Here is a 27,728-nt window from a genome sequence, read left to right on the forward strand (position 1 = left end):
TGTAGATTTGAGATCTCAGAATAGATATGACCAACCTCTGAGTTCAACACCACCTGCAGATGTGCTTCGGTTTTGCAGCCATGCTGCATGGAGTAGAATTTAAGCCCATTCATTCGTTCACAAAAGCAGATTCAAAACACCTTTCAAAGGAGACTCTTCGAGTTGTCTACAGGCATTCGCTTAGATTTTTTATTCACTTTCTCCTCAAAATAAAGCTCCTGCATAAATGTCTTTGAAGGCATATGACTGTATGTTTAGCTAGCAATAAGAAAAGGGTCACGTTCCAGGCTCCTGACATTGAATACAACTTAGAACAGATCGTTACTCAATGTTTATTAAAAGTACTAATATAGAACAAATACTCAGAAGGATTATTTCAAGAATTCACTTCCAAATACTGTAAACTATGCCTGGTCAAGCCCTCATGGCTAAAGTTTGGTCTTCACATTGTTCTCTCAGGAACCAACTTTCAAGAGTGGTTCTTTGGAGTGAGCTTGAAGACACATGTTGCATATACCACATCAGCTCTTTGGTTTTGCAGAAGAAACTAAGAGCTCTTTTCTCAGAAGAGCTAGTGGTTAAAAAAACAGGAGTCTGTGACTAGACTGCCTAGGTGAATCCTGGCCTGGCCCCTCACTAATTTGGTCACCTTGAGAAGGCTTCTTAAGTCCTATGGCTCTCTTTCCTGATCTAGTCCTTTGTAGACTATTATGAACCCCAGGTGGAGAAAGCCTAAGTAGTTTCACAATGATAATGGGGGAAATTGCGTTAGTCAAGGTCCTTTAGTTTTAAATAAGACAATCTGATTTGGGCCAATTTAGATCAAAAGGGAAGTTATGGGATTATCTCAGCGAATTGGAGGGAATGTTGAGCAACCTAACCTGAAGAGGAATAGGAAGCAGACCTTCCTGAGGGGTCTCAGCAGCAGGAAACTGACTTTCCTGAGCACACCATTGACACCATGCTGAACACAATGATCCCCAGTGGCTGGGTAGTTCTGTTCAAAATTCCAACTGCCAAGCCAAGAAAACCTACTGAGCATCACTACGTGAGAGGTGCTATGCTGAGAACTTGAGATGCATCTGTGAAACTGCTAGATATAAATCCAGGTTCACAGTTTAACTGGACACTCAGCATGTAGAATAGTGTCTGGCCCAATATATTTTTGTTGAATGAGTGAATGAGTGAGTGAGTGAATGAACGAATGGATACAGGCATTTACCACATAGCGTACTCTGGATCACAATGGATAAATTATAGGGTAATATGCAGGTATTTAGGAGAGACCCATACCACAAAACATTTTTATCTGCTCCTCTTCATAGCCCAACTTTTTAAAGTGTTGTCTTTATTTCTTTCTCTCTTGCTCACTCTTCAAACAACTTGTATTGTTTTCACCTCATCACTTCATAAAAAAGTGCATTTGTCAGGGTAACTAATGACCTCCTGTTACCAAAGTTAACAGGTAATTTTCCGCCTGTAGCTTACACAAATTTTCAGTTGTATGTGCCATAGTAAGCCACTCATTCTCTTTTGAAATGTCTACTTTTCTGTAAAACCATAGTCTCAAATTTTCACCTACTTCAGAAGACACTTTATGTCAAATAAGAACACTTGCTGGTTCTCCCTTCCCTCTCCAACCTCTAAATATTGGTTTTCCTCAGGGTTTAGCCTTAAGACATGCTTTTCTCTCCTTCTTCTCTTTTCTCTTCCTCCTCCTCCTTCTTCTTTCTCTCTCATACCTCCCCACCGCCCAACATCTTTCCTCCTCCATCCTTGTTCATATATATTTCCTTCATAAGTAATCTCACCTAATGCTATGGCCTTAAATACCACTTTTATTCTGAATCTTACATTTTTCACTTGCTTAGAATATTCTCCCTTTAACATTTTTAATTGCTTGCATTTTCTCATCCTTCTAGTCCTTCAAATCTTAGGTTATATTGCAACATCCTTATTGGCTGTTACAGGCAGCACTGATCACAGTCACTGAATATTCCCTCTATTTGGTTTACTCACTTTGTCACCTGATTCTACTACTAGCCTATAAGCTCTCCAAAGCAGGAGCCATTCCAGACTTCATCACTGTATCCTCAGCCTCTGTCATAGGCCTGACACTTAGTAGACCTTCAGTCAACATTTGTCTAAAGAATGACTGATATCTAACCAGACCTCAGTGGTATTCCACATAGGTATCTACAGGAAGAAGCTAATGTAAGCCTGGAAGAAAATTAAGAATATCTAGTTGCCCCATGGGGGGTGGAGAATAAAGAAAAGACTGTTCTATTACAGGTAGAAGATGCAACATGTGCAAAGGCTTTAGGCAGAGTGTTTACAGAAGAAACTAAGAGCTCTTTTCTCAGGGGTATATACAGGGATACTGTGGTTGGGTTGGCAGGTGTCTCATTTTAAACTAGTTGGTACATTATTTCAGTGTTTTAGCTTATATCGGTTTAAAATCTTTTCATGGACACACATCTGATTATTACTTCTCATAATTACATGCTTGCTTATTCTTAATTTCCAATTGATACTTAATCAGTAGTGTCTTACAATTCAGGTTCTAGGCCCTTCTATAAAGTACTTTATCATCTGTAAACAAACCTTTGAGGATATGTTGCTTTAAGGGGTCTTGTGATCACATTACAAAAGGAGGAAATCTTTATGAATGCAAAAAAAAATATCCTTTAAATGAGTGGATACAATTCCCAGATACTAATTTAGTTTGACATTGTAATTAATAAAGTGTAAAGCTTCTATGTGGAAGAATGATAGATATCTATATTTTTTCATCCTTTCAGCAAAAGGATAGAGAGAAACACAGGAGGAAAAATGATGGAGGCTGAAAGAGATGTGATACACTGAAAGTCATATTACAGATAAGGCTTTATATTTTTGTAACAACAGTAAGTAGTTATTAAATAATTTGAAGATTTTCAAATGTATTTTTAAAATAATTATTGATTTGACTACCGCATTAATTTCCTAGGGCTGCCATGACAAAATGCCATGGACTGAGTGGCTTAGACAACATAAATTCATGATCTCACAGTTCTGGAGCCCAGAAGTCTGAAATGAGGGTCTCAGCAGAGTTGGTTCCCTCTGAGGGCTGAAGGAAATGTGTTAATCTGTTCTCACATTGCTATAAATAACTACCTCAGACTGGGTAATTTATAAAGAGAAGAGGTTTAATTGGCTGACGTTCCCACAGGCTGTACAGGAAGCATGACTGGTAAGGCCTCAGGAAACTTACAATGATGGCAGAAGGCTAAAGGGAAGCTGGTGCATCTCACATGGCCAAAGCAAGAGGAAGAGAGAGCAGGGGCGGGTGCTACACACTTTTAAACAGCCAGATCTTCTGAGAACTCACTCACTAACATGAGAACAGCAAGGGGGAAATACACCCCCATGATCCAATCACCTCCCACCAGCCCTCCTCCAACATTGGGGATTACAATTCGACATGAGATTTGGGCACGGACACAAATCCAAACCATATCAGGAAGCATCTATTCTAGTCCTCTCTCCTTGCCTTGTAGATGGCTCTTTTCCCTAGGTCTCTTCATATCTTCTTCCCTCTACATTTTCTCTGTATCCAAATTTTCTCTTTTTATAAAGATATCAATCATATTGAATTGAAGTCTATGCTAATAACCTCATTTTAACTTGATTACCTCTATAAAGACCCTATCTCCAAATAAGGTTACATTCTGAGGTACTGGAATTTAGGACTTCAACATATATGACAGGGAATTTGAGGAGACAAATTCAGCCCATATCAACTACCGTGTGGAGAATGGATTGTGGGGAAGAGATGAGTTGGAGGCAAAAAGATCACTTAGGAAAGCAGTAAGCAAAACAGGTGAGAAATGCTGTGGGTAAACCTTGGATTTTGGACATGGAAGTATAAGAATACAGTCTGGGAAACACAGTGAGACTCTGTCGCTCCAAAAATAAAATTTAAAAATTAGCAGAGCATGGTGATGGGTGCTTATAATCCTAGCTACTCTCAGGAGGCTGACATGAGAGAATTGCTTGAGCCCAGGGGTTTGAAGCTGCAGTGAGCTATGACCGTGTCACTGTACTCCAACTTGAATGACAGAGTGAGAGACCCCTGTCTCCAAAAAAAAAAGAAAAAAAAAGTATTTCCATAGGTCTCCAGCACAGATAACTCTGTGGATATTGGCACCATTCACAATATGCAGAATACAGAAGGGTTTGAAGATAATAATTTTTTTTTAGCTATGTTGACTTTTAGGTGCCTAGAAAATAGTCATGCAAAGATGACCAGAAAATTAGGTCAGCATATGAGCTGGAAATCACTGAGTTACAACTTAGATTATTTATTTCCTGCCTTTTTTCTTCCCTACAATAAGCATTTAGGCCATAATTAGTTTGAGTATTGTTTTAGTGGCATCTCGCAAGTTGTGATATTCAGCAAACTTATACAGAACACCTACTATGTGCCAGGCATTATCTGACCCCTTAGGAATTTCTCAATGCATAAACCAATAAAAGATCTCTGCCCTCATTCCTATTGAGGGAGACACAGAATTACCTATAAATGTATGATAAATATGTCAAGTGTATGCTACAACAGCAGATGACAAAAGTTATTTTAAAAGATTAATTCAATCAGGTAGGTGGGATCAGGAGCGTCACAAGGCCTGGGAGTGTGGGGGGAGGTTACAAGATTAAATAGGTTTTTAATGGAGTCTCAAGAGAGAGAAATTTTAGAAAAGACTTGAAGACAGTGAGGTGATTTACCACAGGGGTTCTAGAGTTAAGAAAGTTCTAGGCAGAGGGTCAAGCTAAAGCACAATTCCTAAGACTACCATATGCCTGATGCATTCTAAGGACCAGCAAAGAGGCTGCAGTAGAGTAAGAAGCAAGTAGAGTAGTAGGATGGGAGAGTGCAAAGGTGATGGAGCAAAAGACCACGTAGAGCTGGATATGCCACTGTAAAGCTTTCCTTTTGAGAGAAAGGCATGGCAGGGTTACGACAAGCAGTGACATGATCCAACTTACCATGTAAGGGATTGTGTTGGCTGCAGTGTTGAGAATAGACTACAGTGGGCCAAGAGAAGACCTATTATAAGGCTAATGTAGAGAAGATAGTGGCTTACACTAGGGCAACTGCAGAGTAGGTGGTGAGAACTAGTTTTATCTGGGATGTACTTTTAAGGGTAGTATCCTCAGGATTTCCTCACGATTGGAGACAGGTTTAAGAGAAAGAGGAGAAAAAAATTATTTCAGGTCTTTTGGCCTAAAACCATAAAGATAGGGAAACAATGGGTAGAGCAAGTCTGCTGGTGGGAAGTCAGAAGTTCACTTTTAGCTATACTGTGTTTGAGATGTCTATGAATCAGTCAAATGGATATGCTGAGTGGGCAACTAAATAAACAAGCATATGGCATTTAGAGTAAAGATCTTTAATGTAAAATTGAGATTTGTAAAATTTACTTGTAATGTGACCACAGAATTTGATCTTTCATTTATTGAATATTTTAGATTGCTTGACACTCCCTTTATGACCTATTATATGATCATTTTATAAATATTTCATTCATACTTGAGAAGAATGCATACTCTCTATTGGTTGCTTACCTTGATATCGTTACAAATTTTTAATCTACATGACCTATCAACAATTACCCTTTCTTTCATTAAGACCTTGAGGATTTCGAGCAGGCAATTTATATATCAGATTATTATATTATATTTAGTTTGGGAAATGCAAATTTTCCTTATTTGTTCTATGGCTAAACTCCCTATTATGGTGGTTTGTTAGTCGTGGTTGTGAATTACTTTCAGCGAACTTGCATTCAGAAGATATTGTTTTCCTTGCAAATCCTATATGCCCTATGTAATATAAGAAGGTGTAGAAGCCATTTTTTTGCTTGAGTTTGACAGGATATTCTCAGTTTCACTACCCAAGAGTAATTAGTCCTTCTAAGATTTTTCTGTTTTCAAGTTTTGTCACATTCCTCTTGAATCCTCACCCTTCTGTTAGGCCCTTCTGTGAACTTTTAGATGCAGATAAGAAATACACTGTTAGGTAGACTAATAAAGGAAAAAGAGAAATCCAAGTAAACACATTCAGAAATGGCAAAGGGGATGTTACCAGTGAACCCACAGAAATACAAAAAAATCTTGAGACTACTATGAACAACTCTATGCACACAAGCTAGAAAATCTAGAAGAAAAGGATAAATTCCTGAACACATATAACAACCCAAGACTGAACCAAGAAGAAATTGAATCCCTGAACAACCCCACAATTAGTTACAAAATTGAATCAGTGATAAAAAGCCTGCCAACCTGGAAAATCTCAGGACAAGACATATTCACAGTCAAATTCAACCAAATATATAAAGAAGAGCTGGTACCATTTCTACTGAGACTTTTCCAAATAATTGAGGAGGAAAGATTCCACTCTAACTCATTTTGAGATCAGCATCATTCTGATACCAAAACCTGACAGAGACACAACAACAACAACAACAACAAAAGAAAGTCTCAGGCCAATATCCTTGATTAACACAGATGCAAAAGTCCTCCACAATATATTAGCAAACTGAACCCAGCAGCACTCAAAAAGCTTAGCTACCAGGATCAAGTAGGCTTTATACCTGAGACGCAAGGTTAGTTCAACAAATGCAAGTCAATACATGTAATTCATCCACATAAACAGAACTAAAAGCAAAAACCACATGATCACCTCAATAGATGCAGAAAAGGCTTTCAATAAAATTCAACATCCATTCATGTTAAAAAAAATCCTTAAAAGAACCTGGCATTGGAAAAACATACTTAAAATAACAACTACCTATGACAAACCCACAGCCAATATCATACTGACTGGGCAAAGGCTAGAAGCATTACCCTTGAAAAACGAAAAAAAAACAAGGATTCCTTCTCTCAACACTACCATTCAACATAATATTGGAAGCCCTGGTGAGAGCAATCGGGCAAGCGAAAGAAATAAAAGGCAGCCAAATAGGAAGAGAGAAAGTCAAACTATCCCTGTTTACAAACGCTATAATTCTATACCCAGAAAACCCTATAGTTTCTGCCCAAGAGCTTCTTGATCTGATAAAGAACTTCAGCAAAGTCTCAGGATATGAAATCAATGTACAATATTCAGCAGCACTCCTATAGACCAACAATATCCAAGCTAAGAGCCAAATTAAGAACACAGTCCAAAACAGAGATATAGACCAATGGAACAGCACAGAGCCCTCAGAACTAATACTACACATCTACAACTATCTGATCTTTGACAAACCTGACAAAAACAAGCAATGGGGAAAGGATTCCCTGTTTAACAAATGATGCTGGGAAAACTGGCTAGCCATATGTAGAAAGCTGAAACTGGATCCCTTCCTTACACCTTATACAAAAATTAATTCAAGATGGATTAAAGACTTAAATGTTAGACCTAAAACCATAAAAACCTTAGAAGAAAACTTAGGCAATACCATTCAGGACATAGGCATGGGCAAGGACTTCATGTCTAAAACACCAAAAGCAATGGCAACAAAGCCAAAATTGACAAATGGGATCTAATTAAACTAAAGAGCTTCTGCACAGCAAAAGAAACTACCATCAGCATGAACAGGCAACCTACAGAATGGGAGAAAATGTTTGCAAAGCTACTCATCTGACAAAGGGCTAATATCCAGAATCTACAAAGAACTCAAACAAATTTACAAGAAAAAAACAAACAACCCCATCAAAAAGTGGGCAAAGGATATGAACAGACACTTCTCAAAAGAAGACTCTTATGCAGCCAACAGACACACGAAAAAATGCTCATCATCACTGGCCATCAGAGAAATGCAAATCAAAACCGCAATGAGATACCATCTCACACCAGTTAGAATGGCGATCATTAAAAAGTCAGGAAACAACAGGTGCTGGAGAGGATGTGGAGAAATAGGAACATTTTTACACGGTTGGTGGGACTGTAAACTAGTTCAACCATTGTGGAAGACAGTGTGGCAATTCCTCAGGGATCTAGAACTAGAAATACCATTTGACCTAGCCATCCCATTACTGGGTCTCTACCCAAAGGATTATAATCATGCTGCTATAAAGACACATGCACACGTATGTTTATTGCGGCACTACTCACAATAGCAAAGACTTGGAACCAACCCAAATGTCCAACAATGATAGACTGGATTAAGAAAATGTGGCACATATACAACATGGAACACTATGCAGCCATAAAAAATAATGAGTTCATGTCCTCTGTAGGGACATGGATGAAGCTGGAAACCATCATTCTAAGCAAACTATCGCAAGGACAAAAAACCAAACACCGCATGTTCTCACTTATAGGTGGGAACTGAACAATGAGAACACTTGGACACAGGAAGGGGAACATCACACACCGGGGCCTGTTGTGGGGTGGGGAGGCGGGGGGGATAGCGTTGGGAGATATACCTAATGTAAATGACGAGTTGATGGGTGCAGCACACCAACATGGCACATGTATACATATGTAACAAACCTATATGTTGTGCACATGTACCCTAGAACTTAAAGTATAATTAAAAAAAAATATATATATATATACATATATATATATAAAGAGTCATCCTGAGGAATATATTAAAAAAAGAGAAGTCCACCCAGGGATCTACTGTTGGAGTTTATGATTATCAAGAAATTGATCAGAAATTTTTACTTACAAAAAGCATCCTAGGTAATTTCAGTGATCTGAATTTGGAAAATTCTGATCTTTTGTTGTTGTAATACATCTTTATTCTAGACCTAAAAAATACTGCATGAGATTTTAATACATGATGGCAAAGATTCAGATAAAAGAAAAAACATAGTCCTATTCACAATAGCCACAAAAAGAACAAAATACCTAGGAATACAGCTAACCAGGGAAGAGAAAGACCTCTACAAGGAGAATTACAAAACACTGCTCAAATAAATCAGAAATGAGACAAGCAAATGGAAAAACATTCCATGTTCATGGATAGAAAGAATCAATATTGTTGAAATGGCCATACTGCCCAAAGCAATTATAAATTCAATGCTCTTTCTATTGAACTACCAATGACATTTTTCACAGAATTAGAAAAAAAAACTGTTTCAAAATTCATATGGAACAAAAAAAGAGCTCAAATAGCCAAGGCAATCTTAAGTAAGAATAACAAAGCTGAAGGCATCACATTACCCAACTTCAAACCATACTACAAGGCTACAGTAATCAAAACAACATGGTACTGGTACAAAAATAGGCACATAGACCAATGGAAAGAATAGAGAGCTCAGAAATAATATCGCACACCTACAATCCTCCGATATTCAATGAAGTTGACAAAAACAAGCAATAGAAAAGGGATTCTCTATTCAATAAATAGTGTTGCGGTAACTGGCTAGCTATATGCAGAAGATTGAAACTGGACCCCTCCCTTACACCATATACAAAAATCAACTCAAGATCAGTGAAAGACTTAAATGTAAAACCTAAAACTTTAATGACCCTTGAAGCAAACCTAGGAAATACCATTCTGGACATAGGACTGGGCAAATACTTCATGACAAAGAGGACAAAAGCAATTGCAACAGAAACAAAATTTAACAAATGAGACCTAATTAAACTAAAGAGGTTCTCCACAGCAAAAGCAACTATCGACAAAGTAAACAGACACCGTAGAGAATTAGCGAAAATATTTGCAAACTATGCATTCAACAAAGGTCTAATATCCGAAATCTATAAGGAACTTAGAAGAATCAACAAGCAAAAAACAAACAACCCTACTCAAAAATGGGCAAAGGACATGAACAGACACTTCTCAAAAGAAGATGTATATGTGACCAGCCATCAAATGAAATGATGTTCAACATCACTAATCATTCAAAAAATGCAAATCAAGACCCCAATGAGATATCATCCCAGTCAGAATGGCTATTATTAAAAAGTAAAAAAAAAAACCCAGATGCTGGTGAGGTTGTGAAGAAAAGGGAACACTTATACACTGCTGGTGGGGATGTAAATTAGCTCAGCATTGTGGGTAACAGTTTGGCAATTTCTGAAAGAAGTTAAAACAGAATGACTACACAACCCAGCAATCCGATTATTGAGTATATATCCAAGGGGATATAAATCATTCTACCATAAAGACACATGCATGTGTATGTTCATTGCAGCACTGTTCACAATAGCAAACATATGAAATCAACCTAAATGCCTATCAACAGTAGACTGCATAAAGAATGTGTGGTATATTTACACCATGGAATACTATGCAGACATAAAAGAGAACAAGATCATATCATTTGCAGAAATAGGGGTGGAGCTGTAGGCCATGATCTTAAGCAAACTAACACAGGAACGGAAAACCAAATATTGCATGTTCTCACTTATAAATGGGAGCTAAACATCAAGTACACGTGGACACAAAGAAGGGAACAACAGACACAGGGACCTACTTAAGGATGGAGGGTGGGAGAAAGGTGAGGATTGCAAAACTACCTGTTGGATACTATGCTTATTACCTGTATGATGAATTAATCTGTACACCAAACCCCCACAACATGCAATTTACTTGTATAACAAACTGCACCTATATTCCTGCACCTAAAATAAAAGTTGAAAAAAAAAACCCATAGCATTGCATGTTAATAGTATAATCTTGGTGGTAGATACTCTAGTGTTTACTGTAATTTTTTTAAAATGTTGCTGTTTTGTTGAAAATTGTCATAATAAAAAGTGAAAAAAATAATACTTTGTTATAGTATTCTGACTTTGTAGAAAAAGAAAGATTAAAAGTATAAGAATTTATTCATGTGTATAGGGACTTTCTGGCTCTAGTTTTCTCAGCATACATTAGCAGTATGCGGAGCCCGTGGGAAATATGTCTCTATAACCGAAAAAGATGGCTCGCTTGGATATTCATACCTTTCTGAATTATTCTTAACAGTTATCTTATACTGTTTGTTCTGATTCTGTATTAATTGAATCATCATCTGATTTTAGTTTAATTCTCAAAGAATAGATGGTTCCTATTATTAAAATGTTCCTATTATAAAAATTTTCCCAGTTTAGCTCTGTTAACTATTAGAAAAAAACTTTACACATTCTGGAATATTGGGAATATGTTTCTTCATACTTAGTAATTCCTTATCAATTAAAATATATTTTTCACAATCTTGGAGACATGTTTTAGAGTACATATAACTTTCTCCAAAAAGAAAACTTGAAAGCAAATTGCTAATTTTAAATATGTTCTCTGAAATTCTGGAGGCGGCTATTGAGATTATGCAAAAACAACGGGTATCCTTATTACTTTCTTTATTACAATTATTACGATGCTCAACTGCAGTTAAACTGAATTAAATTGTTTTGAATTGTTTTTTAATGGAAAAGCCACAGGGTGGCCATGCAATTCCATTGCAAAATTATAGCTCTTTCCCTTTAGCAGAATTTAAGGATATAATGTACAACATATTCCCTCCTGAGCACTGGAAAAGAGAACACAGCTGAGTAACAGGCAGAGTGCTTTTAGCTGAAGAAAAATACTAATTCCTGTCAGGATCCATGTTTGTGCTTTCTAAGTTTTCTTGGCACTGTATTCATGGCCCGTAATGTAGATGAGTGCAAATTTCAAGTAAAGGTATAAACAAATAAATTAAGTATACAAATAAATCAAATAAGAGTTACAGAAAATAGGAAATGAATCTGCAAGAGACAGATAGGCAAAATGTCATCAGAGGATTTAGGATGTCACAGTAGAGAAGAAGAGCCCGGATCTCAGGGTCAGGATACTAAAGTTCTCCAGTTTTAGTAATTCAAAAGCCCTTGGACAAATTTCTTAAGATTCCTGAGCCTCCTTAACTAATCATAAAATAAAATAGAGAAAGTTCATTGTGAGGATTAAATGAGCTAAACAGAAACACTTGACAAATTGAATGATGCTGTGTAACTGACAATTCTTCTATATTTGAAGGCTTTTTCTCTGCCTCAACATGCCTTAAGATGTATATTCTGCCTGTGTCAGAGAGATTCTGACTGTGACACTGTTCCAGTTCGGGCTGTGATGTGCTTCATGCGCATCCTATGCACTAACAAAAGTACTAGTTATTTAAGAAGTATGATTTCAGAAGTGCTGCAAGGCCCCCTTTACCCTTGAAATGGCTCTGAAGTCATTCTTCCATTGATTAAAATTTCTACAATTAAGATTATTTATTTTGGTTATGATATTATCTCCAAAAGATAAAAACATGCATTTTCTTTCTTCTTTTTCTTCCTTTCCCTTTCTGAGCAATTATGTCCTCAAGCTGCTAGGTGTGACAGAACAACTAAGTATTAGTTTTCTATTGCTGCCATAACAAATTACTACAAATCTAGGTACTCACATATGTGAACAGAGCAGATTGGATGTCAGAGCCCAAGTGGAATGAAGAAGAGGGCCACACAGAAGGGGGACATGACATTGAGTATCAAAGCCTAAGAAACTTAAAATGACACAAATGTATTATCTGCGATTTCTGGAATTTAGAATTCCAAAATGGCACTTGCTGACCTAAAATCAAGGTGTTGACAAGGCTGCATTAGCCGTCTCTAAAGGAAAATCTATTTCTTTACCTTTTTCTGCTTCTAGAAGCTCCCTGCACTTCTTGATTCATGGCTTCCTTCCATCTTCAAACTCAGAAACATTGGGCCAAGTCTTTCTCAAGCTGACATCTCTTTAATTCTCCTTATTTTGCCTCCCTCTGCCACTCATAAGGATCTTGTCATTAGATTGGATCTGCCAGAATAATCTAGAATAATTTCTCCATATCAAGATTTCCTGATTAACAGCTTTAATTCTATGTGCAGCCTTAATTCGCCTGTGCCATATTCCCTAACACATTAAACACTTTCAAGGAATAGGGTGTGGACATCTTTGGAAAGCCATTATTCTACCTACCACAGTAGATCATTGTTCTGGCCATGTATAGGGCCGCAGTGGCTTGGAGCAGGGTGTCACTGCCTCAGCAGAAGCAATATAGTGGTCCCATGGACCAGCAGCATATGGAGTATTAGATCCCAAGCAGAGTAAGGCAAGCATCCCCATAGGAACACTGGTCATGCAGGGTGTCAAGTCCAAAGTATAGTGAAGGGAGCATTCATGTGTGGGAGCAGCCTGGCCCGGGGTGTTAGAACTCAAGCAGTGTGCAAAACAGAATCCACACCTAGGGCCAGCCTGACTTACGATGTTGGAGCCTAAGTGGGGTAAGAAGGCCTTTCATACAGGGGAGTGTTTCAATATTGGGTAACAGAAACCAAGGAAAGTGTGCACACTTGCAGAAAGAAGGAGTTTGGCACAGAGATTCAAAGCTCAAGCTGATTGAAGAAGCAACTATAGATGGCGTGTCCCAGTGCAGAATGTCAGGGCCATAAAAAGAAGTATTCTCTATGAGGAGAAGGCCTGGCAACAGAGCAAGACTCCATCTCAAAAAAAAAAAAAAAGTGAATTTATTACATACAAATAAATGCCTCAGGGCAAGGCTAAGCAAAATGCAACCTATAGGCCAAATCCAGCCTAGTATCTCTTTTTGTATATATCATAAGCTAAGTATGACATTATACATTTTAAGTCATTGGAAAAAATTTTAAAAAGAGGAATATTTTGTGACACATAAAATTATATGAAATTCAAATGTCAGTGTCCATAAATATTTATAGAAATACAGCCAGCACCACCATTTGCTTACATATTAGCTCTGGCCTTTTTGTGTGTGTGTTACAGTGGCCTACGGTATGTAATATCCTCTCATTTACAGATAAAGTTTGTTAAGCCCACCCCCAGAGTATTAGGCCTTAATTTTCTTATAGAACTCTTGGTTATGAAAAGCAAATCACCATTAATGAAACAAATTAAAATTATCAGACAACTCATTTTTGACAAAGGTGCCAAGAACATACTTTGGGGAAAGACAGTGTCTTTAATAAATGGTGCTGGGAAAACTGGATATTCATATGCAGAAGAATGAAACTAGATCCCCACATCTTTCACCATATACAAAAATAAAAATGATTAAAGACTTAAATGTAAGACCTGAAACTATGAAACTACTAAAAGAAAACACTGGGGAAATGCTACAGGGCAAAGATATTTTGGGTAAGACCTCAAAAACATAGGCAATACATTAAGCTAAAAAGCTTCTTCACAGCAAGGAAAAGAATTAACAAAGTGAAGAGACAACCTGCAGAATGGGAGAAAGTATTTTCAAGCTATCCATCTGACATGAGATTAATAACCATAATATATAAAGCACTCAAACAACTCATAGCAAAAAAAATCTTATTTAAAAATGGCCAAAAGATCTGAATAGACATTTCTCAAAAGAAGACAGGTATAAGAAAAAATGCTTACGATCACTAATCGTTAGGCAAATGCAAATCAGAACCACAAAGAGATAGCATCTTATCCCAGTTAGAATGGCTACTATCAAAAAGACAAAAAACAAATAACAAATGCTGGCAAAGGCAGAAAAAGGAGAATGCTTGTACACTGTTTGTGGGAATGTAAAGTAGTACACTTATTATGGAAAACAGTATGGAGGTTCCTTATAAAAGCAAAAATAGAGCTACCATATTATCTAGCAATCCCACTACTGGGTATATATCCAAAAAGAAAGTAAATCGGTACATTGAAAAGATATCTACAATCCTGTTTTTATTGCAGCACTATTCACAATAGCTAAGATGGGGAATCAACCGCAGTATCCATCAAAGGATGAATGGGTAAAGAAAATGTGAACACACACACACACACACACACACACACACACACACACACACACACACACACACACAATAGAATACTATTCAGCCATAAAAAAAGAATGAAATCCTGACATTTACAGCAATGTAGATGGAACTGGAGGTCCTTACATTAAGTGACATAAACCAAGAACAGAAAGACAAATATTGCATGTTCTAACTCATATGTTGGAGATAAAACAGTGCATCTCATGCAGGTACAGAGTACAATAGTGGTTGTCAAAGGCTGGGAAGGGAAGGGGAGAAGAAGGAATAAAGAAAAGTTGGTTTAGGGGTATAAAAGTACAATTAGATAGAAGGGATAGGTTCTGGTATTTGATAGTACAGTAGGGAAATTATGGTTAACAATAATTTTTGTATATTTCAAAATAGCTAGAAGAGAATTATAATATTCCCAGCACAAAGAAAAGATAAATGTTTGAGGTGATGGTTATCTCAATTACCCTGATTTGCTCAATACACATTTCATACAGGTCTCAAAATAACACAATATACTCCCAAAATATGTACAACTACTACATGTCAATAACAAGAAAAAATAAAATTGTGTTCCAACTATTAGAATGCAATGAAGAAAAAGTAACATCACTTCTGTGATATTACTGACAAACATGCATAACCTGAATCTAATTATGAATAAATATCAGACAAATCCACACTGAGGAACAGACTCCAAAATTACTGGCCTAGTAATCTTCAAAATATCATCAAAAGGAAAAAAAGACTGAAGAAGAGTTCCAAACTAAGAAGATTAGAGACATGATAACAAAGTCATGCCATAATTATGACCCAGATCTTTTTATTATAAGGTATTATTGAGACAACTGGCAATTCTAGAATGGGGAAATGCTGGAATGCTAATTTACTGATTTTGATGGTTTTATTTTGGATCTGTAGAAAAACACTGCTATATCAGGGTGGATGGAACATCAGTTGACAATTTATTTTCATATGTTTTGGGAGAAAATGTTTTTTGAACTGTACTTTCAACTACTCTGTAAGTTTTTGATTGGGAAAAATAACATGAACCTATCTGAGGTAGTATGGCAACAACATTCTCACGCCATTTAACACTAATAATGATTAGTTTGATATATTAGTGAGTTATCATCTTGAAATATGGAAAATAAGTTTTTAACATACATAAACACATAGAAGAATTCATGTGTCAGATAAATTTTGTTTAGAAGAAAGAATGCTTGAAACATGAGATGAATAACTTTATTATGGGTTATATGCAGTATATAAAAGAAGTTCAGGGACACTAAATATTAAAGAAAAAACACAGATAGATCAAATTAGAGATGATTTACATATTAAAATATTAAGTCTTCCAATTCATGAATCTAGTATAGGTCTTCATTCATTTTATTAGGTCTTCTTTAAGAAGACCTTCTCTCAGCAATGTTTTCCAGTTTTCTGCATTCAGAACATGCACATCTTTGTCAGATATAAACCTATTTATTTATATTTTTATATTTTGATGCTATTATAAATGGCATTTTTATATCAAATTCTGACTTTTTGTTTCTAGTAGGTTGAAATACAACTGATTGTTTTACATCAGTTTTGTATACTGCAACATTTTTTAATTCACTTATTAATTCTGGGAACATTTTTGTAGATGTCATTGGATTGTATAGAGAGGTGATCATGTCATGTGCAAATAAAGGTAGTGTTACTCTCCTTTGCCAATCTGAATGCCCTTTATTTCTTTTTCTTGCCTTATTGCAATAGTTAAACCTCAAGTACAATGTTAAATCAAAGTGGTAAAAGTAGACATTCTTGTTTTCTTAAAGAAGAAGCAAAATGTTAATTATGATGGTAGCCATAGAGTTTTTTGTATATGCCCTTCATAAGGAGGAGAATGCCCCCCTCTATTCCTAGTTTGCTAAAAGGATTTTTGCTGTTTTTTTAAAAAAATGATGAATGGATGTTCAAATATGTCAAATGCTTTTTCTTCATCTATAGAAATGATCTTTTAATTTTTTAATATGGTGAATTATAGTGACTGATTTTTAAATTAATCAACCTTGCTTTCCTGGGATAAACCCATGAGGTCATGATGTGTTATCCTTTTTTATGTACATTGAATAATCTTATCTTGCAAAGTATTCCAAGCAGAGAATCATCTAAACTCCGGGAATTACTCCACCTCTTCTTTCATGTAATTCTATTCCATCTCGGAAAGTTTCTTCCTACATAATCACCTCTGTACACATCAGCACTGGGTCAAAAAACTGAGCTCTGCAAATTTTTTGAACTCTCTGTGTCTAGCACCTTTCTTCCTGATATTTGCCACTGCTAGTCTAACTGACTTAGCCTCCCCAACTCTGTCTCCTCAAAGCATTGAGACTACTGAACTCTGTTTTGGTCCCCCACCCTTCACTGCGGCTTAGAAACTCTCTCTAGGCAGTAATCAAGGGGCAATTGTAGGGCTCACAGCGTTTGTTTCTCTTCTCTTGGGGATGAATATCCAAACTCTGAAAATTAGTTGTTCATGTAATCTACTTTTCTGGTTGATTTCAGGTAAAAAAAAGATCTAGTTTCTGTTACTCCTTCATGAACAAGAACAGAATTCATCTTTTAATTGACAAATAAAAATTACATATACTTATGGTATACAATGTGATGTTTTGATTTATGTATGCACAGCGGAATAGCTAGATCAAGTTAATTAACATACACATTACCTCATACGCTTACTTTTTGTGATAAGAACACTTAAAATCTACTCTCTCAGCAATTTTCAAACATACAGTGCATTGTTAATTAACTATAGTCACCATGTTGGAAAATGGATCTTTCAAACTTACTCTTTCTGTGTAACTGAAATTTTGTATGTTTTGACTAACACCTATACAGTCCTCCATTCTTTAAGCCATCTTTAAGTTTCTGGTAACCACCATTCAACTCTTTGTTTCTAAGAGTTTATCTTTTTTAAGATCCCAAACACAACCGAAATCACGGCTGTTTGTATTTTTGTGCCTGGCTTACTTCACTTAACATGATGTTCTACAGGTTCATTAATTGGTTTATACTGAATTATTTACTTTCTCCCAAAATACAACCAAGAGAACTTTTTTAAATTTGTCAACAAACATTTTAAAAATCGTATTGAACAAATACAAAAATATCTCATTTTTTAAGACTGGCAGTTCAAAAGTTTTCTTTCTTATTCTTTAGTAAAAGAATGGTAATTTTGGAATATCACACTCTGGGGACTGTTGTGGGGTGGGGGGAGGGGGGAGGGATAGCATTGGGAGATATACCTAATGCTAGATGACGAGTTAGTGGGTGCAGCGCACCAGCATGGCACATGTATACATATGTAACTAACCTGCACAATGTGCACATGTACCCTAAAACTTAAAGTATGATAAAAAAATTAAAAAAAAAAAAGAATGGTAATTTTAAGTTTAAAACATTTTGAGATTCCATGTAAAACCCAAAACTACAAAATGACTTACAATAAAAGAAATTCATTGACTTAACATTTTTGTTTTAATTTTTATGAAGAAATTTTCAAAGATATTATAAAACAGAAAATAACATTTTAACTCACCATCAATTTTGAAAGTTTATAGCTTATAATTTATACAGATTCAATGTCATAAGAGACTGGGCGGAGAGAAAGAATTGGTAGGTTGATTTCATTCTATAAATATAATTTCTAGATACTGATATACTTTATTACCTCTAAAAGAAGCAACATCCACTACCAAAGTAACAGACGTAATACAGCAATTCTCCTTTACCACAAAATCCTTCAATGATAAGAAGTAACTTTTGCATCTGAATGAATGCTTTCCCTCCTAACAGAAACACAATAAAACACTAAATTAACTTATATTGAAATCACAACTATCATCTCACAAACTGTTTGCTATCCAATGTATTAAATTAACAATTGTGTTCTCATTATATGATACTTAAGACACCTCCACAATCTATTGAAAGCTGTTTTATTATAATTATATTGCAGTATTAATCCAGGAACAACAGCTTCAGAACACCTAGTGAATTGTAGTTTCCATTCATGTAATTTTGCTACTGAACTTAATACAATAACTAAAGAGGTTAGTAATTTATAACATCTAATTTTTCATTTTAAAATTAGAGGAGTATTACTCATAATGTCATATTTACTAACTGTACTAAAAAGCTGAAAAAATTGAACTGCCTTGAAAAGGAGCTGTTGCTTTGTGAGTGTAATTGAGTAATATTCTATATTGGGAAGCAGGAGTAGTATTGATGTAAGGAAGTATTTTTCTAATAAATTTATATTAGGAAAAATATAGTTATGATGTGAATAGTAAAAAATAGAAAAATATATAAAAAATATTTTTTTATTTTGATAAATATTAACAATGAAAACTGTCACTAAGGAAAATATCAACTTGAAAATAAATAATGAAATGCAATCGGTACTTTAGATAAGGGAAGAAAAATATACTTTGCTATAAATATGATGATGCTAATGGATAATATTCTAGGACTTAGAAATACATATATTAAGTCACACGATAAATCACATTTCTTTCCTCTGTTATAGCATTCAATGACATTATAAATCTCTCCTCTTCAAAATATGCTATATTTTTCAAGTAAATCTGAGTGTTGTCCATCAGTCTGATTTAGGCACAAGCAAAAGAGGCTTCTTCCTTTGTCTTAATACTTTAGAGGACCCACATATCATTAAAAAAAAAAAAGACACTAGCATTAGGCAAAATACCTAATGTAGATGATGGGTTGATTGGTCCAGCAAACTACCATGGCACTTGTATACCTATGTAACAAACTTGCACTTTCTGCACATGTATCCCAGAAGTTAAAGTATAATTTAAAAAATAAAATAAATGAAGACACAAATACATTTACTAAAGATCATATGGGCATTTCTGCCACGGGATCCTGCTGCCAGTGCTGTCTGGATGGGAAGTGGAACTCCAAACATCCTCTCTCGTTCTTGAGACTGTTCAGGCCTGAGCAAACTGTTTGTCCACATCTTGAACCATGAGCCCTTGTAACAGAAGGTGACTGAATCTGAACACCATAAAGATGTGGGTTGTGGATTTGTTGAAATCAGAAATAAGGGCCGGGCGCGGTGGCTCACGCCTGTAATCCCAGCACTTTGGGAGGCCGAGGCGGGCGGATCACGAGGTCAGGAGATCGAGACCATCCTGGCTAACACAGTGAAACCCCGTCTCTACTAAAAAATACAAAAAATTAGCCGGGCGTGGTGGCGGGCGCCTGTAGTCCCAGCTACGCGGGAGGCTGAGGCAGGAGAATGGCGTGAACCCGGGAGGCGGAGCTTGCAGTGAGCCGAGATCACGCCACTGCACTCCAGCCTGGGCGACAGAGCGAGACTCCGTCTCAAAAAAAAAAAGAAATCAGAAATAAGAAATGTTTTAGTTAGTTTTATACTTTATTCAATTGAACTACAGGCAATAATTATTATACATTCTGAGTAACACATATTGTGATTTTTAAATTTATTTCTTTTTAGAGACAGGCTGGAGTGCAGTGGTGCAATCTTGGCTCACTGTAGCCTTGAATGCCTGGGCTCAAGCGATCCTCCCACCTCACCCTCCTGAGTATCTGAAACCACAGGTGCACACCATCATGTCCAGTTAATTTTTATTTTTTTTAGTAGAGACAGGGTCTCACTATGTACAGCCCAGAGTGGTCTTGAATGCCTGAGCTAAACAATTCTCCCACCTGGGCTTTCCAAAGTGCTGGGATTACAGGCATGAGCCATCATGCCAGATATTATTAAATAATTCTGTACATTAATTTCTCCAAACATTCAAAACACCCAGGATGGGAATTGCCATGAATGGTACCTGTCCAGTGGAGAGTAGAATGAGCTCACATCTCTTTTTTCAATCTAAATTCATATTGCTTTTAGTATTTTATCCCACATTTTAACCACCAATTGAAATAAAGTTCTCAGATGTGATGTCTCCTCTCCCTACCACCACAACTGTTGTCAAATGCGTCTTCCTCCACCACCGCAGTCATTGTCAGATAATTATTTCTTATTTAAAATGCTACAGGGAAATTATCTTGGAAATTTTAGACAAGAACTATGGACCAATAGGTTTGCACATAGCAAGTTGTAGGTTTAAATACAATATGTAAAGTACATGTCAGCTTTAAATATGCATGAAATAAGTATTCTTTATTTCTTATTGGTACAATCTTCACTCTACTTTACAAAAAAATAAGTGGCACTATGAGACCCTAGATTCCAGTTAAGGAATAAAAGGAGCTGGATTTTTCCTTAATGCAGAGGTTAGAATCAGATCCTCTAAGTGGCCCTTCCAGCTTCATTCTGCAAGAATCTACTGAAAAGAAGACATGAGGCATTGCTGAGACCACTGGAACAAGCTCTCTCATTCCACACGTGTTCCCAGTTGTGCTTGTCTCCCCAAATAAGAAGGTAATGATTGTGGTAGGAGACAGACAGCCAGGCACAGAGAATTCATAGCAGGTTCACTGTGCCAAGATGCAAAATGTTCTGAAATGCCTCAGATGCTCCCTGAAGCAGCCTTGGAAAACACTATCCACTTGCCCTCATCTGGAAACCACACTGTTTCTTATAGAATGTTCTGTGGCTGAAGCTGGCAGTGGTAAGTTTCCACACAGCAAACAGAGTAAATAAATGAAGTATTTGCTTTTTTAAATGTTAACTAACATACTGACTCTCAACTGCTAGTGCAAACACTCAATCGTCAAGATTTCCCTGGGAGAATTGTCATTCTTCTACTTCAGGAAATTGATGATATTAACAAAATTAAAATTCTTAATCACACATCCACAGCATCTGAGTCAGCATCAAAGTGAGGAATCTTTTTTGAAAATAAGTAAAACATTGTTGATGTATTGAGGCTCTTTTTCTATTCATTTCCATTCTCTGCAGTGTCATAGATGTCTAGAGTTGGAAGGAATCTTCGAGATTATTTAGGCCTCCTGTGGTCCTTTTCTGAGCAGGAAAAAGGAGGTCCAGAGTAGTAAAATAACTTTCTCAAATTCACAAGCTCGTGGTAAATCCAACACTGGGACTTGAGTCTCTTGATTCTCATGTCACCAAACCAGCATCAGGGCATAACCACATGCTGTTCTAACCATGCAGTGTCCTGCCCTCGGTTTAATTGAGGACTCCACCCTCCACCCACCATGGTTCCCATTACACTGAATTGCTGAGGGACACTTAAAATTGCACATTTTCTTCCATGACCCAAATACACTTCCCTGTTAAACTCAACTCCAGTACCCTGCTTCTGCTTTCTTAGTAGATCCCAAATTCATAATGATATGGAATTTTTAACTTTCCTAAACTCTGTCTTACCAAGAGCAACCACATCCCTTCTGATTCTGATGTAGTCAGCAACTCAAGCAACCCAGATAACCTTTTCAGAGTCTGCCAAGAACTCAAGATCCGTCAAAATCGTATCTCCGTTAGAGTGAGTTCTGAAAAAGTTCCAGTTTTCCTGAACAATTTTCTCATCTGTTTAATTCCCATAAAATAACAAACCTTCCAGATAATTTCTCTGCAGTTCTATTTCACTTTCAATCTTTCCGTGATTGCTTCAATGCCATTAGTTTGCCTTATGTGAACCCTTTTGTGTCTTCCTTTTATTATGAACTTATTATCTTCTTCTCTGAGAGATTCCCAGTAGGTTAATATGCTGATCTCCATCTTTTTTTCTTCTTTGAACTCCCTCCCTATTGGTCCCAGTGTGAGTTCTTAACATGAGGCTTCCAGAGACCTAAGAATTGCTAGAAATTTTACACAACAATTTTGTGTTTGTGTATATTTGCGTTTATTTAAAGGATTAGTCACAGTTTTAATCAGATACTCAAAGCCTGAAATCTATAAAAAGGTTCATATTGATCATGCAATAAAATCAGAATCACACAGCTCACTAACCCTTTGCCTTTGTGGCCTATTCCCTTTGCCTCTGTAGCTGTATTTGCCTCTCCTTCCACTTGCTGCAGCCTCTCCCTTTCCTTGCTGTCCACACAGCTGAAAGATTCCTCAGCCTATAGCATGGAAGACACATGGCCCTCATTTTTCTCTGGCATACATAGGCTTCCAAAAGGATTATTGCTAATTTAGCCTGAAATTGTATTTTGATAATTCAATATAGGACAATTATGACTTAAAGGGGCTAGCTCTGTAGAACAATACATTTGGTTGATTAGTAAAATCGGGTGACAAGACATCCAGTGAACACATTCTGGGAGGAAGCACAGTCTTTGTTATTATATGCATTACACAAAAGCCTACATAATATCCCCAAAATTAGAAATAAGAAATAGCTCTCAAGTACATATTCAGTAGATAACCACAATGCTCAATTCACAAACTTAAGATTAAATAAGGGTGGGGAGGCTGGGTTACTCAAGAAAGACTGAGTTGCCACTGTAGGAGAAGGCTACCAAATCTAGCCAGTGAAATAAACATTTTACTTTTTGATAAAGTGTCTCCACATTGTGTGCTATTCTTAGGAAATGGCATGCTGTATTTTACACAGTTCTAATAAACTTTCAAAGCAATTTTCAGAAAGTAACAAACTAAGAAAAGATTGTATATAAGATGGAAGTTTGCTTATTTATTATTTTGGTGAAAGCAAAGACAGCTACTATATTTCCCCAATAGACTTATCATCAGCACTGTATCATTACAATGTCATGACACCCCTGCCAAACTGCCTCTTTTTATTTACTTCATAGTGAAAGCAAGAAAATCGTGAATAACTTGTTAATATCTCAACGACTGATTAGCTACCTAGTATTCAGGAAAATAGTTATGAATATCAGCCTCTGCTGGAATAAAATGTTTGCTTCAAATTTATTTCTTCAATATAAAATCAATGTAATGAATTACATGTCTTACACAGACAAATGTCAGAGAATCAAAGTGGTTTCAACATGCTATTTTCACTAGAACAATGATTTGAGCAAACACTCCATATTTTGAATGTTTCTTCTAGGTAAGTAACCAAACTTTGAATGTCTGCAACTCTTTACATGAGGTTTAAGGACACCTTATGACAATAGAATACAATTGATGTCCTGGGCACTTCTAGCTCTCTGTGTTACTACACCATAATAACAGTCATAATAGCATTTCACTATACATTACCAACATGTCAGACATCGGACACTGCTATTAGAGGCCAGGTTGAGATCTCATTAAGCTTTTAGGAGGACCTTGGTATTCATTTTATGATACTTAGGGCAGAAATTTAATTTTTGATGTTTTTATCTGATTCTCTTTAATCAGCAAAATAAATATGCAGTTGATTTGTTAAAGAAAAAAATTTTTAATTGGCATTGCATGGTTTCTTTAAACAATAAATGGATTTGAATGCAGACTAAATATAGAGGTCATATTTTGCATCATTTCAATGGCTATCATTTCATGGTAGACATAGAAAAAAGATCTATTTTGCTACTACAGACAGTGTCTACCCTAAGGTATTGAGTTACGATGCATTGATGAATATTCCAAGACTTTCACCTTTACTAAACATCTGCTTTTCACAACCACATTTTAAAGGGAAAAATCTAAGAGACAGAAAAAACATACAAAATCCCCAGGACAGGAAAAAATTTCCTTCTCATCTCTTTCATAAACCAGCCCCAGATTCCAAATTGAAACCACTGATCACGTGAAAACATTTTAAATGTTGCTTTGTACCAGTCTCTTTTGTGAAGCATAACTCAGGGGTGAAGGTGAGTGTGGTTTTGAGAACATTCTGCAACAATCAGTGTTTCCAAAACAGAACAGAGGGTGGCCAAAGGGATCAGACAAACAAAACTCTTCTCCCTCTTTCAAGGATCAAGAAAATCTGCTTTTTGTCTCCAATGTACACATTGAGTTCTCAGGCTCCTGTGATGTATGGTGGTAGAGGAAGTGGAGTCACCCAGACAGAAAAGTCTGCAGACAAAACACTAGCTGTCAATGGAGTGAGAGATGCCACAGCCAGCCTACTCTTCCTCAGAGGAAACAAAAATTGCTCACTTAACTAAAGTCAAGACTCTTGCCCCCTCTCCTTTTCACATGTTATGAAAATTCTTTCCTGAAAAGTGGGGTACACTTCCTAATCCATGCTGTGAGTGATTCTTGTAGATGTCAGATCTTAACATAAGTCTCTTTCAGGAGGATGTAACAAGAACCCTGCCTGGTTTATCAGGTATATCTTTGTGAAAATATTTCCTTTGCATTCAAAGTTCTTGAGTAACCTATACTAAAAAGTCTATCATGTTTTATATGTACTAGAGATTTCATTGAACAATACAAAGTCTTATTTTTAGTGATTTGAGACAGATACATTCAATATAAAATCAGAGTAACATCCTATTATATGTTTACTTCATGTATGATTAGAAATATAATTATATTTAAATGTAATGTTACAACAGTTATATAATTATATCCATTGTAGGACAATAATCCCAAAACAAAAGAATAAAGAGTTATGGAACTACAGGATAATTTTTAACCTAAAAATAGTTTGGTGGCCTTCAATTTCAGATTCTGCAATTTACCAGAAGAGGGAAAAGATGTTTCCTAAAGGTCTCAGGGATTCCTTCTATGTCATCAACATCCCTTTTCTAAATGGACAATTCAATGAATATGCAAACATGTTCTAGAATCCTCCCACTATTTAAAAAATAATAACATCCTCAGCCCTTATATTTCCCATTAAGTACCACCATATTCGTATACTACCTTCACAGCAAAACCCATAGAGAGAGTTGTCTGCAGAGTTTGTCATTACTTTCTCATCTCAAAAATCCTTCCTCCAGCCACTGCACTCAGTCATCCATTTCCTACCATGCTGTGAAGGCTGCTGTTGCCATATTCTCCATATTCTCAATGATCTTCATGTTGCCATCACCTAGTTTTGATCTATGATCTATGTAAGGGAAAATTGGATATTCATTAAATATCAAAAAGATTGTAAATATCTTTTGCATTAATGTACTTAGACTGCTATTTATGTGATAAAACTAATTTAAGAATTTATAAGGGGTTTACTATGTATTGAACACTGTCAGACTCCAAAAGAATACTAAAAATCATTTTCCCAAATGAGTTTTCTTTCTACTTAAAAATAAAATATGGACAAAAGTGAATAATATATGCATGCTGAAGAGAATAAAGAACTAAAGGGAAGTACAGAGGAAGCCAAGTAGCTTAGGAAATCTTTCTCAAGTAGTTAAATTTTAAGCCAGGGTTAGAAGATAGTCAAAGGGGAATAAATAAGCTTCTTTACTAAACATCTGGCATTAAATTCCAAACACTATCCTATGATATTTTCATTCCATTAACTCCCATATTTTCTTCAAGATCCAGCTTATACAGAGACAATCTCTTTTATCAGTTCTTCCCTGCCCCATACCTGAAGCATTCTATATTGTTCCACTTTGTACAAGGCATTTTATTCATCAGATAATGAGTCTGTCTGTCCCATGGGACTGCGAGCACTTATTCCTCTTTCTACCTACAGTGACTATTTAGCGGAAACTGATGTTTAGCAGCTCTCCAACAATTTGTTTATGTATGACTCAGTGTGTACAACAACCCTGAGAAGAAAGTACTATCATTATTTATATTATGGAGGAGAAAACAGAGCATCCTAGAAGTTAGAGTATCCCTAACCATTAAGAAGCAAAACAACAACAAAACACACAGACACAAAAACAAAGATACAAAAAGCAACAACAAAATAGCTGGACATGGTGGTGCATGCCTATAATTCTAGCTACTCTAGAGGCTGAGGTGGGAGAATTGCTTGAGGCCAGGAGTTGGAGACTGCTGTGAGCTATAATCACACAAATGTACTCCAGTCTGGGTGACAGAGTGAGACCTCATCTCTAAAAATAAAAAATAAAAATATAAGCCGAGCTCAAACTCTCAAGACTGTATGAAATGAAGCCCATGCCTGTTATACTATCCTATGTTGTCTTCTCAGCAAGTACTGCTGGAAAATAGCAGGTAACTGATTCCAGGGATATAGGCAGGAATTTGTAAATGACGTGAGAAACAGAAATCAGATTGGCTTGTTTAAAGCACAGCAACCCTACTGAGAAATAATGGAAATTATTGATTCTTTTCAAGTTTTGCCATAAGTGTTCTCTTCTCTCTCTCTGCCTGCTTTCTGGGTGGCTTCAATTACCCCCTTAAATTTAATTGTCCTTTGTATACTGATGATTTCAAAATACGTATCTCTAGTCTAGATTGCCCTTGTGAAGCTCTGAACCATATATCCATCTGCCTACTAGACATCTCTCTGAATGTTCCTACAGGCCACACAACCTGACAGAAGCTTAAGGATCTCCATATATTTTTAAAACTGTCACATTTTAAGAATCAGACTATATCAGTGTATCACTGAGGAAATTACTGGGATGGATGATAGAAGTTACAGAAATCAGTTTTTCTTCTATTAATATACAATGAGACACTTAATATGGCAATAAAATCTCACCCTAATTATCCTCTCACTGAACTTTCAGGACATCTCATGCTCAGCTATGCTGTCTAATCACGTCCTATTACTTGCCTTCCCTGACCATGCCCCATACTTTTTTATCCTTTGATGTTCCTGCCATGTTGTCTACACAGATAATACACCTGCTCACCCTAATGCTGTCAAAGTCCAGCCAGGAAAACAGAAACTATAATGGGTATTGCAATACAAGGCTGTAATATAGAGATAATATAGAGATTGGCTCACACATGCTCTGAAGTCCTAAAAAAAAGCCAAAAGGTACTAAAACTCAAAAAAGATAACTGCAGGAAACAGTTCCACTAGGACTAAGGGAATAAAATGGTGGAGATTGAGAATATAGACCCTGGGAGTTTGAAGTAGGGGCTCATAGAGTTGATGATCAGGCCTTTGAAAAGAGGATG

The 27,728-nt window shown here is 36.3% G+C and overlaps 1 long non-coding RNA gene across 1 annotated transcript in view; it reads right to left on the reverse strand.

Annotated features, from left to right (window-relative positions):
• LOC115934347 (uncharacterized) overlaps positions 1-27,728 on the reverse strand; it is a 74,278-nt gene that overhangs the window by 25,162 nt on the left and 21,388 nt on the right. Inside the window, exon 3 of the long non-coding RNA XR_004070175.3 lies at positions 25,542-25,728. This is a non-coding gene — a long non-coding RNA (uncharacterized lncRNA). The remainder of the gene's footprint in view (positions 1-25,541; positions 25,729-27,728) is intronic.

Source organism: Gorilla gorilla, chromosome 3 (assembly GCF_029281585.2).
Source record: "Gorilla gorilla gorilla isolate KB3781 chromosome 3, NHGRI_mGorGor1-v2.1_pri, whole genome shotgun sequence".
In the NCBI taxonomy this organism is placed as follows: domain Eukaryota; kingdom Metazoa; phylum Chordata; class Mammalia; order Primates; family Hominidae; genus Gorilla; species Gorilla gorilla.